The following is a 14208-nucleotide window of genomic DNA, read 5'->3' on the forward strand; positions in this document are numbered from 1 at the left end:
GTTGTAACCAGCACCTGCAAGTACCATATTCATTTCTCTTTTATAGTGGATATGATCTTTAAGAGCATATGTTTCCTTTTTCATAAATATTTGAAAGAGTAATGTTGCTGGCTTGGAGCTACGAACACATTACTCCCGTTTAAAAATGATTTTAATCAAGTTCGCGACTTTATTGATCGTAGACTTTACAGATCTACAAAGGGAATGTTTCATTGGTCGAAGTCATAACCAGGCCCATCTATTCAGAGTCATGGTATACCATCGGGTTTATGAACATCTATAGTCAGGTACCCGATTGCTTATTGTTCCATAACACTTAAAATATATAACAGCTCCCAGATAGTAATTCAGTACCGTTAAATTTCAAAAAAAACCCAACAAACTGTATATACCAAAGGCAAAGAAGTTTTAAACATCTAGGACAACTCATTTGTTGTTATTTAACATGGCAAGGTTATCTGTCATAGGCATAACGCGGACAAAGCTAAAAGAAAAAATGTGTAAAATCAGAAAAACGGTCACGTTTTCAACCTCAAATATGTCGTATTCCTTAAGACTCTTACACTGTGAATAAAAATGGTATACATTTTTTCTGCATGCATGTAATACTTTTTTTGTAAATCATAATCCATACTTTGCGTGATGATATCTCATGTCTATAAAATTAAATACAAACATAAATCAGAGCTTAAATGAAATGATTAACTTCAAAGATTGACACTAATTCATCACTGGCACATCAAGGTAACAGGATAATTTTATAACCAGCAAATAATGAGATACTTCAAAAGTATAGACATTTTTGAAATCCAGTATAGCATTTTTATTAAAAAAAAACAAAAAACAAAATGAATAAAACCATGCACAAGCCATCTTGAATGCACTATTAAAAATAAAATGATAAGGTAAAATAACAAATAATAAAAAAGTCAATAACAACGCAACATCGGTATATATGTTTATCACATGTGCAAAAGAATGCCGTATAGAATATTTCAGGAACATAGAATTTGTACGAACCAAAATTAAAACAAAAGCAATAAAAAAGACAACTGACACAGAAACTATCTCGTGGTACACTGGCAAATCATCTGTATTGAATGATTAAGAAATATAATATATAATTGATTCAATAAAAAGAGAACGATATAAAGATTAAAAAATTAGCTAGAATAAACAGGGTATTAATGACGAGAATGGTAAATATAGAAGGGTAAACTTACGGTAGAAAAGAAGAAGCACAAAAGAGACCGTGCAAGCTTTCTGATCTTTCTTGTTTGACTATTGAATATTAAAAGTTTTGCGCATTAGTTTTAGTTGGACTTTTGCTCTTATATTTTCCATTGGCACCCTGAAAGGAACTTCAAACGTGAGCACTATAGAATTTTGTAAGAACTTTGCATGGTAAAGCCGGCAAAAAGCGCAGCCGCGTCTATGGTTCAAGTTGGATGCATACGTATATTTGTTGTGCTGAGTGATTCTTTTGGAAAATATAATTAACGCTTCTTTTTGATTTTTAAATTACGCAATAAAGAGAAGTTATTTTCATTTTCATACTCTTATTTTACTTTCAAATCGAGCAAGTATATCTTTTCTCATAACAAATAGACGTCTTTCAATTCCTGTCTTTCATTTCTGCACATAACTGCCTTTCAATATACTTCTTTGTTTTTACGAAAATGCTATGATATAAAGCATCTTTCATCACAATCGAATCAAGGATCTTTTTGTCAAACATAAAACATAATTTGTTCAGTTGTATAGGAGTGATAATTGTTATTTCAGAACTTGTACTTGATGGTCCTGATAATGAAAAAAAGCAATTATTACAACACCCCCTTACCTAATTAATGTTTCTTTGTTGCGAAAGGCAAAAAAAGGATTTAAAAATCTACAAAAAACTGTTTTTTTCTCTCTATATTTGTTATATTTAAAAAATAGCCTAACATCAGAGGTTATCACTAACATTATACATTATTTTAAGCTATTGATAAATACGTATCAAAAAGAATACTTGAAAACATAAAAGACATAGTGAAATCACCAAAGAAAATTGTGGTTTAGGGCTTACAAAATACATTTTTACAAATGAAGAATTTTGATTTGCTGTCACCACAAGAATTATTGGTAAAGTAGTGCCAGTCTTCGCGTCCGTCCGTCTGTCCTTCTTTTTCGTACGTCACTCAAAAGGTTAAAGTTTGGTATTATATAGTTTTTACCCTGAAGTCATTGTCACAACAACTTTAGATTAAGTACACGTGTTCTCTATAAAACATATGCAAGATTTTCGGTTGACTAATTATATATACCGTGTCCTTTTCTTGTTTATCTTTATTTTCAAGAACAAACCGTTTTATTAATAATGTATCCATATGGTTGCATGTGTGTATGGTTGCATACCATTGCTTTGTTTTCCTACTTTTCAATCAAGTATCTCATATGATCTATCAGAGCTCTGTCGATTTATTATATAGAATTGAAATGAATGTTTGTTCATGCTTTCATATGGCTCTTGGATACTATGAAGATATACATCAGACTAAACATGTGTAACCCCGCTGCAATTTTGCGCCTGCCCCAAGTCAGGAGCCCCTGGCCTTTGTTAGTCTTGTGTGCTTTTTAATTTAGCTTCTGGTGTATAATTCGGAGTTTTTATATGACGTCCATTATCACTGTACTAGTACACACATTTTTTAGGGGCCAGCTGAAGGACACCTACAGGTGCGGGAATTCTCGCTACATTGAAGACCCATTGGTGGCCTTCTGCTGCTGTCTGCTCTATGGTCGGGTTGTCGTCGCTTTGACACATTCCCCATTTCCTTTCTCAATTAGTTAAATTATCACGAGCTTTACGAGAGTAACGATCTTTTGCCAGGCATGCAGGGTTTGCTGATGTCGATACAAAAGTCTCATTCTAGTATATATATGTTTTGATTGGTATCAGATATCTGTTATGCTCCATACCGGTCGATTTGTTATGGTTCTTTTTTTTTTTACATTTTGCTCCAAGAAGTAGCCGTGGAAAGTATCACATAAGATACTAGTATTACATTTATTTTTCAACGATCCACAAACATATGAGTTCCTTTTATGTGACTTATGTTACTCTAATGTGTACTGTCAGAGGTACAATACATATTGTTTATAACATTAGGTTGAGGTAAACTAAAGTAAGACAAGGAAAGTAAAACATTCAGCAACTTTCCCATTTGTAAAGGGAGCATAACAATAGAACAGTAAATAGTTATCAAAGGTACCAGGATTATAATTTAGTACGCCAGACGCGCGTTTCGTCTACATAAGACTCATCAGTGACGCTCAAATCAAAAATATTTATAAACCCAAACAAGTACAAAGTTGAAGAGCATTGAGGATCCAAAATTCCAAAAAGTTGTGCCAAATACGGCTAAGGTAATCTATGCCTGGGATAAGAAAATCCTTAGTTTTTCAAAAAGTTCAAAGTTTTGTATACAGGAAATTTATAAAAATGACCACATTATTGATATTCATGTCAACACCGAAGTGTTGACTACTGGGCTGGTGATACCCTCGGGGACGAAACGTCCACCAGCAGTGGCATCGACCCAGTGGTGTAAATAGTTATCAAAGGTACCAGGATTATAATTTAGTACGCCAGACGCGCGTTTCGTCTACATAAGACTCATCAGTGACGCTCAAATCAAAAATATTTATAAACCCAAACAAGTACAAAGTTGAAGAGCATTGAGGATCCAAAATTCCAAAAAGTTGTGCCAAATACGGCTAAGGTAATCTATGCCTGGGATAAGAAAATCCTTAGTTTTTCAAAAAGTTCAAAGTTTTGTATACAGGAAATTTATAAAAATGACCACATTATTGATATTCATGTCAACACCGAAGTGTTGACTACTGGGCTGGTGATACCCTCGGGGACGAAACGTCCACCAGCAGTGGCATCGACCCAGTGGTGTAAATAGTTATCAAAGGTACCAGGATTATAATTTAGTACGCCAGACGCGCGTTTCGTCTACATAAGACTCATCAGTGACGCTCAAATCAAAAATATTTATAAACCCAAACAAGTACAAAGTTGAAGAGCATTGAGGATCCAAAATTCCAAAAAGTTGTGCCAAATACGGCTAAGGTAATCTATGCCTGGGATAAGAAAATCCTTAGTTTTTCAAAAAGTTCAAAGTTTTGTATACAGGAAATTTATAAAAATGACCACATTATTGATATTCATGTCAACACCGAAGTGTTGACTACTGGGCTGGTGATACCCTCGGGGACGAAACGTCCACCAGCAGTGGCATCGACCCAGTGGTGTAAATAGTTATCAAAGGTACCAGGATTATAATTTAGTACGCCAGACGCGCGTTTCGTCTACATAAGACTCATCAGTGACGCTCAAATCAAAAATATTTATAAACCCAAACAAGTACAAAGTTGAAGAGCATTGAGGATCCAAAATTCCAAAAAGTTGTGCCAAATACGGCTAAGGTAATCTATGCCTGGGATAAGAAAATCCTTAGTTTTTCAAAAAGTTCAAAGTTTTGTATACAGGAAATTTATAAAAATGACCACATTATTGATATTCATGTCAACACCGAAGTGTTGACTACTGGGCTGGTGATACCCTCGGGGACGAAACGTCCACCAGCAGTGGCATCGACCCAGTGGTGTAAATAGTTATCAAAGGTACCAGGATTATAATTTAGTACGCCAGACGCGCGTTTCGTCTACATAAGACTCATCAGTGACGCTCAAATCAAAAATATTTATAAACCCAAACAAGTACAAAGTTGAAGAGCATTGAGGATCCAAAATTCCAAAAAGTTGTGCCAAATACGGCTAAGGTAATCTATGCCTGGGATAAGAAAATCCTTAGTTTTTCAAAAAGTTCAAAGTTTTGTATACAGGAAATTTATAAAAATGACCACATTATTGATATTCATGTCAACACCGAAGTGTTGACTACTGGGCTGGTGATACCCTCGGGGACGAAACGTCCACCAGCAGTGGCATCGACCCAGTGGTGTAAATAGTTATCAAAGGTACCAGGATTATAATTTAGTACGCCAGACGCGCGTTTCGTCTACATAAGACTCATCAGTGACGCTCAAATCAAAAATATTTATAAACCCAAACAAGTACAAAGTTGAAGAGCATTGAGGATCCAAAATTCCAAAAAGTTGTGCCAAATACGGCTAAGGTAATCTATGCCTGGGATAAGAAAATCCTTAGTTTTTCAAAAAGTTCAAAGTTTTGTATACAGGAAATTTATAAAAATGACCACATTATTGATATTCATGTCAACACCGAAGTGTTGACTACTGGGCTGGTGATACCCTCGGGGACGAAACGTCCACCAGCAGTGGCATCGACCCAGTGGTGTAAATAGTTATCAAAGGTACCAGGATTATAATTTAGTACGCCAGACGCGCGTTTCGTCTACATAAGACTCATCAGTGACGCTCAAATCAAAAATATTTATAAACCCAAACAAGTACAAAGTTGAAGAGCATTGAGGATCCAAAATTCCAAAAAGTTGTGCCAAATACGGCTAAGGTAATCTATGCCTGGGATAAGAAAATCCTTAGTTTTTCAAAAAGTTCAAAGTTTTGTATACAGGAAATTTATAAAAATGACCACATTATTGATATTCATGTCAACACCGAAGTGTTGACTACTGGGCTGGTGATACCCTCGGGGACGAAACGTCCACCAGCAGTGGCATCGACCCAGTGGTGTAAATAGTTATCAAAGGTACCAGGATTATAATTTAGTACGCCAGACGCGCGTTTCGTCTACATAAGACTCATCAGTGACGCTCAAATCAAAAATATTTATAAACCCAAACAAGTACAAAGTTGAAGAGCATTGAGGATCCAAAATTCCAAAAAGTTGTGCCAAATACGGCTAAGGTAATCTATGCCTGGGATAAGAAAATCCTTAGTTTTTCAAAAAGTTCAAAGTTTTGTATACAGGAAATTTATAAAAATGACCACATTATTGATATTCATGTCAACACCGAAGTGTTGACTACTGGGCTGGTGATACCCTCGGGGACGAAACGTCCACCAGCAGTGGCATCGACCCAGTGGTGTAAATAGTTATCAAAGGTACCAGGATTATAATTTAGTACGCCAGACGCGCGTTTCGTCTACATAAGACTCATCAGTGACGCTCAAATCAAAAATATTTATAAACCCAAACAAGTACAAAGTTGAAGAGCATTGAGGATCCAAAATTCCAAAAAGTTGTGCCAAATACGGCTAAGGTAATCTATGCCTGGGATAAGAAAATCCTTAGTTTTTCAAAAAGTTCAAAGTTTTGTATACAGGAAATTTATAAAAATGACCACATTATTGATATTCATGTCAACACCGAAGTGTTGACTACTGGGCTGGTGATACCCTCGGGGACGAAACGTCCACCAGCAGTGGCATCGACCCAGTGGTGTAAATAGTTATCAAAGGTACCAGGATTATAATTTAGTACGCCAGACGCGCGTTTCGTCTACATAAGACTCATCAGTGACGCTCAAATCAAAAATATTTATAAACCCAAACAAGTACAAAGTTGAAGAGCATTGAGGATCCAAAATTCCAAAAAGTTGTGCCAAATACGGCTAAGGTAATCTATGCCTGGGATAAGAAAATCCTTAGTTTTTCAAAAAGTTCAAAGTTTTGTATACAGGAAATTTATAAAAATGACCACATTATTGATATTCATGTCAACACCGAAGTGTTGACTACTGGGCTGGTGATACCCTCGGGGACGAAACGTCCACCAGCAGTGGCATCGACCCAGTGGTGTAAATAGTTATCAAAGGTACCAGGATTATAATTTAGTACGCCAGACGCGCGTTTCGTCTACATAAGACTCATCAGTGACGCTCAAATCAAAAATATTTATAAACCCAAACAAGTACAAAGTTGAAGAGCATTGAGGATCCAAAATTCCAAAAAGTTGTGCCAAATACGGCTAAGGTAATCTATGCCTGGGATAAGAAAATCCTTAGTTTTTCAAAAAGTTCAAAGTTTTGTATACAGGAAATTTATAAAAATGACCACATTATTGATATTCATGTCAACACCGAAGTGTTGACTACTGGGCTGGTGATACCCTCGGGGACGAAACGTCCACCAGCAGTGGCATCGACCCAGTGGTGTAAATAGTTATCAAAGGTACCAGGATTATAATTTAGTACGCCAGACGCGCGTTTCGTCTACATAAGACTCATCAGTGACGCTCAAATCAAAAATATTTATAAACCCAAACAAGTACAAAGTTGAAGAGCATTGAGGATCCAAAATTCCAAAAAGTTGTGCCAAATACGGCTAAGGTAATCTATGCCTGGGATAAGAAAATCCTTAGTTTTTCAAAAAGTTCAAAGTTTTGTATACAGGAAATTTATAAAAATGACCACATTATTGATATTCATGTCAACACCGAAGTGTTGACTACTGGGCTGGTGATACCCTCGGGGACGAAACGTCCACCAGCAGTGGCATCGACCCAGTGGTGTAAATAGTTATCAAAGGTACCAGGATTATAATTTAGTACGCCAGACGCGCGTTTCGTCTACATAAGACTCATCAGTGACGCTCAAATCAAAAATATTTATAAACCCAAACAAGTACAAAGTTGAAGAGCATTGAGGATCCAAAATTCCAAAAAGTTGTGCCAAATACGGCTAAGGTAATCTATGCCTGGGATAAGAAAATCCTTAGTTTTTCAAAAAGTTCAAAGTTTTGTATACAGGAAATTTATAAAAATGACCACATTATTGATATTCATGTCAACACCGAAGTGTTGACTACTGGGCTGGTGATACCCTCGGGGACGAAACGTCCACCAGCAGTGGCATCGACCCAGTGGTGTAAATAGTTATCAAAGGTACCAGGATTATAATTTAGTACGCCAGACGCGCGTTTCGTCTACATAAGACTCATCAGTGACGCTCAAATCAAAAATATTTATAAACCCAAACAAGTACAAAGTTGAAGAGCATTGAGGATCCAAAATTCCAAAAAGTTGTGCCAAATACGGCTAAGGTAATCTATGCCTGGGATAAGAAAATCCTTAGTTTTTCAAAAAGTTCAAAGTTTTGTATACAGGAAATTTATAAAAATGACCACATTATTGATATTCATGTCAACACCGAAGTGTTGACTACTGGGCTGGTGATACCCTCGGGGACGAAACGTCCACCAGCAGTGGCATCGACCCAGTGGTGTAAATAGTTATCAAAGGTACCAGGATTATAATTTAGTACGCCAGACGCGCGTTTCGTCTACATAAGACTCATCAGTGACGCTCAAATCAAAAATATTTATAAACCCAAACAAGTACAAAGTTGAAGAGCATTGAGGATCCAAAATTCCAAAAAGTTGTGCCAAATACGGCTAAGGTAATCTATGCCTGGGATAAGAAAATCCTTAGTTTTTCAAAAAGTTCAAAGTTTTGTATACAGGAAATTTATAAAAATGACCACATTATTGATATTCATGTCAACACCGAAGTGTTGACTACTGGGCTGGTGATACCCTCGGGGACGAAACGTCCACCAGCAGTGGCATCGACCCAGTGGTGTAAATAGTTATCAAAGGTACCAGGATTATAATTTAGTACGCCAGACGCGCGTTTCGTCTACATAAGACTCATCAGTGACGCTCAAATCAAAAATATTTATAAACCCAAACAAGTACAAAGTTGAAGAGCATTGAGGATCCAAAATTCCAAAAAGTTGTGCCAAATACGGCTAAGGTAATCTATGCCTGGGATAAGAAAATCCTTAGTTTTTCAAAAAGTTCAAAGTTTTGTATACAGGAAATTTATAAAAATGACCACATTATTGATATTCATGTCAACACCGAAGTGTTGACTACTGGGCTGGTGATACCCTCGGGGACGAAACGTCCACCAGCAGTGGCATCGACCCAGTGGTGTAAATAGTTATCAAAGGTACCAGGATTATAATTTAGTACGCCAGACGCGCGTTTCGTCTACATAAGACTCATCAGTGACGCTCAAATCAAAAATATTTATAAACCCAAACAAGTACAAAGTTGAAGAGCATTGAGGATCCAAAATTCCAAAAAGTTGTGCCAAATACGGCTAAGGTAATCTATGCCTGGGATAAGAAAATCCTTAGTTTTTCAAAAAGTTCAAAGTTTTGTATACAGGAAATTTATAAAAATGACCACATTATTGATATTCATGTCAACACCGAAGTGTTGACTACTGGGCTGGTGATACCCTCGGGGACGAAACGTCCACCAGCAGTGGCATCGACCCAGTGGTGTAAATAGTTATCAAAGGTACCAGGATTATAATTTAGTACGCCAGACGCGCGTTTCGTCTACATAAGACTCATCAGTGACGCTCAAATCAAAAATATTTATAAACCCAAACAAGTACAAAGTTGAAGAGCATTGAGGATCCAAAATTCCAAAAAGTTGTGCCAAATACGGCTAAGGTAATCTATGCCTGGGATAAGAAAATCCTTAGTTTTTCAAAAAGTTCAAAGTTTTGTATACAGGAAATTTATAAAAATGACCACATTATTGATATTCATGTCAACACCGAAGTGTTGACTACTGGGCTGGTGATACCCTCGGGGACGAAACGTCCACCAGCAGTGGCATCGACCCAGTGGTGTAAATAGTTATCAAAGGTACCAGGATTATAATTTAGTACGCCAGACGCGCGTTTCGTCTACATAAGACTCATCAGTGACGCTCAAATCAAAAATATTTATAAACCCAAACAAGTACAAAGTTGAAGAGCATTGAGGATCCAAAATTCCAAAAAGTTGTGCCAAATACGGCTAAGGTAATCTATGCCTGGGATAAGAAAATCCTTAGTTTTTCAAAAAGTTCAAAGTTTTGTATACAGGAAATTTATAAAAATGACCACATTATTGATATTCATGTCAACACCGAAGTGTTGACTACTGGGCTGGTGATACCCTCGGGGACGAAACGTCCACCAGCAGTGGCATCGACCCAGTGGTGTAAATAGTTATCAAAGGTACCAGGATTATAATTTAGTACGCCAGACGCGCGTTTCGTCTACATAAGACTCATCAGTGACGCTCAAATCAAAAATATTTATAAACCCAAACAAGTACAAAGTTGAAGAGCATTGAGGATCCAAAATTCCAAAAAGTTGTGCCAAATACGGCTAAGGTAATCTATGCCTGGGATAAGAAAATCCTTAGTTTTTCAAAAAGTTCAAAGTTTTGTATACAGGAAATTTATAAAAATGACCACATTATTGATATTCATGTCAACACCGAAGTGTTGACTACTGGGCTGGTGATACCCTCGGGGACGAAACGTCCACCAGCAGTGGCATCGACCCAGTGGTGTAAATAGTTATCAAAGGTACCAGGATTATAATTTAGTACGCCAGACGCGCGTTTCGTCTACATAAGACTCATCAGTGACGCTCAAATCAAAAATATTTATAAACCCAAACAAGTACAAAGTTGAAGAGCATTGAGGATCCAAAATTCCAAAAAGTTGTGCCAAATACGGCTAAGGTAATCTATGCCTGGGATAAGAAAATCCTTAGTTTTTCAAAAAGTTCAAAGTTTTGTATACAGGAAATTTATAAAAATGACCACATTATTGATATTCATGTCAACACCGAAGTGTTGACTACTGGGCTGGTGATACCCTCGGGGACGAAACGTCCACCAGCAGTGGCATCGACCCAGTGGTGTAAATAGTTATCAAAGGTACCAGGATTATAATTTAGTACGCCAGACGCGCGTTTCGTCTACATAAGACTCATCAGTGACGCTCAAATCAAAAATATTTATAAACCCAAACAAGTACAAAGTTGAAGAGCATTGAGGATCCAAAATTCCAAAAAGTTGTGCCAAATACGGCTAAGGTAATCTATGCCTGGGATAAGAAAATCCTTAGTTTTTCAAAAAGTTCAAAGTTTTGTATACAGGAAATTTATAAAAATGACCACATTATTGATATTCATGTCAACACCGAAGTGTTGACTACTGGGCTGGTGATACCCTCGGGGACGAAACGTCCACCAGCAGTGGCATCGACCCAGTGGTGTAAATAGTTATCAAAGGTACCAGGATTATAATTTAGTACGCCAGACGCGCGTTTCGTCTACATAAGACTCATCAGTGACGCTCAAATCAAAAATATTTATAAACCCAAACAAGTACAAAGTTGAAGAGCATTGAGGATCCAAAATTCCAAAAAGTTGTGCCAAATACGGCTAAGGTAATCTATGCCTGGGATAAGAAAATCCTTAGTTTTTCAAAAAGTTCAAAGTTTTGTATACAGGAAATTTATAAAAATGACCACATTATTGATATTCATGTCAACACCGAAGTGTTGACTACTGGGCTGGTGATACCCTCGGGGACGAAACGTCCACCAGCAGTGGCATCGACCCAGTGGTGTAAATAGTTATCAAAGGTACCAGGATTATAATTTAGTACGCCAGACGCGCGTTTCGTCTACATAAGACTCATCAGTGACGCTCAAATCAAAAATATTTATAAACCCAAACAAGTACAAAGTTGAAGAGCATTGAGGATCCAAAATTCCAAAAAGTTGTGCCAAATACGGCTAAGGTAATCTATGCCTGGGATAAGAAAATCCTTAGTTTTTCAAAAAGTTCAAAGTTTTGTATACAGGAAATTTATAAAAATGACCACATTATTGATATTCATGTCAACACCGAAGTGTTGACTACTGGGCTGGTGATACCCTCGGGGACGAAACGTCCACCAGCAGTGGCATCGACCCAGTGGTGTAAATAGTTATCAAAGGTACCAGGATTATAATTTAGTACGCCAGACGCGCGTTTCGTCTACATAAGACTCATCAGTGACGCTCAAATCAAAAATATTTATAAACCCAAACAAGTACAAAGTTGAAGAGCATTGAGGATCCAAAATTCCAAAAAGTTGTGCCAAATACGGCTAAGGTAATCTATGCCTGGGATAAGAAAATCCTTAGTTTTTCAAAAAGTTCAAAGTTTTGTATACAGGAAATTTATAAAAATGACCACATTATTGATATTCATGTCAACACCGAAGTGTTGACTACTGGGCTGGTGATACCCTCGGGGACGAAACGTCCACCAGCAGTGGCATCGACCCAGTGGTGTAAATAGTTATCAAAGGTACCAGGATTATAATTTAGTACGCCAGACGCGCGTTTCGTCTACATAAGACTCATCAGTGACGCTCAAATCAAAAATATTTATAAACCCAAACAAGTACAAAGTTGAAGAGCATTGAGGATCCAAAATTCCAAAAAGTTGTGCCAAATACGGCTAAGGTAATCTATGCCTGGGATAAGAAAATCCTTAGTTTTTCAAAAAGTTCAAAGTTTTGTATACAGGAAATTTATAAAAATGACCACATTATTGATATTCATGTCAACACCGAAGTGTTGACTACTGGGCTGGTGATACCCTCGGGGACGAAACGTCCACCAGCAGTGGCATCGACCCAGTGGTGTAAATAGTTATCAAAGGTACCAGGATTATAATTTAGTACGCCAGACGCGCAGTGTAAAAGTGATGCCACCAAAATATAAACTTGATCTGGCTTTAGTGGTAAAAAGCATTGTGTAATTGTTTCATAACATTTTGTTATGGCATACTAAAGTTAGAGAATGGAAACCAATGTTTTGGACGGACGGACGTACAGACGGATAAGGATAAAACGTTATGCCCCCTCCTCTACGGCAGGGGCATACACCATCTATACTAACTTCTATGTGTCTCACCACTGCCAGTTTCATTTTGAAGGAAGTGTAGTAATATGAAGCGCTAACGTTTGAGGACGTCCATATTAAAGATAATATCGGATATGTTCCTAATGTCGTTACTACAATCCCGCCCCTTTTTATGGATGTTACCTATCTAATTAAGAATTTTTACCGGGTTTGTACTTACATGAGAAGCACGATGGGTGCTACATGTGGAGCAGGATGTGTTTACCCTTCCGGAGCACCTCATCGAGATCATCCTCAGTTTTAGTAGAGTTCCGTGTTGATTAGTCTGTATTTGTCTATGTTGCGTTTTGTGTACTATTGTTCGTCTATTTGTCTTTCTTTTTAGCCATGGCGTTGTCAGTTTATTTTCGATTTATGAGTTTGAGTGTTGCTCTGGTATCTTTCGCCCATATTTTATCAAGTTGTCGAGGAATAAATATACTTTTATCCAATGTTTTTTTTCCCAGTTATATTTATTGGATTTGAGTGTGACGTCCGTTTTCATTGAACTAGTTCATAATTATTTAGGTGTGGGATTTTCTCGCTGCGGTTGAAGACCCGTGCATGGCCTTCCGCTGTTGTCTGCTCTTTGTACGTGTTGTTGTCTCTTTGACATTTTCCCAGTTTCAATCCTCAATTTTATGGTTTAAGCGTATGAGTAGAATTTTCAAATTGCAATAGATGTTGTTGCATTTTGTACCATTTAGGAAGTTGTTTCATTTTCACGTATCAACTTTTTAATTTTGAATAATCCTTGGATACTTTGAACAACAATAAAATTTCAATTATAAAACAGTCCAAGAACAAACCCGTATCATATTTACAGCACTGCAGTGAAATGAAGTGACTCGGAATGGGTATTACCTGTTATGTTACACAACATTTGAAAGCTATGCAGATATGAAAAACGCCAACGTTGACGAAGCATTCCTTCTCAATCAACAAATTAGTATACTAATTACTGGGATTTTCTTTGAACTGTGCATAATTATGAAATGCAGAGAAAACTTGCATCAACCTTTTGATATTCTAATGAGCAACACAGTACCAATTATATTAAAAAAAGAAATCATTGCGTAATGACAAAACCATTTATATACCTTCTTGTTCCATAAATTAAAGGAGTAAAGTTTAACAAAGCTGTAAGGGAGGTAACTCTAATCTCACTGAAAAGATTTTTAATCTTTTATTTCTGATAGAGGCTCTGATTTTTTTCCAACTACTGATCCTATTCTAATACAAAATAGAATATTTCATCAATTTATAATTCTCAGTTAAGAAACAGGATTTTATAAACATCATTTTGTAGTCTTATAGCTGATAACTTGTTCTTGGTGTTCAAATTGAACGTGAAGAATTTTGCACATTGCCCCCACATTTAATTAAAATCTTTGTGGTGGTATACTTAAATAATTTAAAAAATCGCTGTATCTAATCAAGAGTAAATTATATAGTA

This window comes from Mytilus trossulus, chromosome 14 (assembly GCF_036588685.1).
Source record: "Mytilus trossulus isolate FHL-02 chromosome 14, PNRI_Mtr1.1.1.hap1, whole genome shotgun sequence".
Classification (NCBI taxonomy): Eukaryota; Metazoa; Mollusca; class Bivalvia; order Mytilida; family Mytilidae; genus Mytilus; species Mytilus trossulus.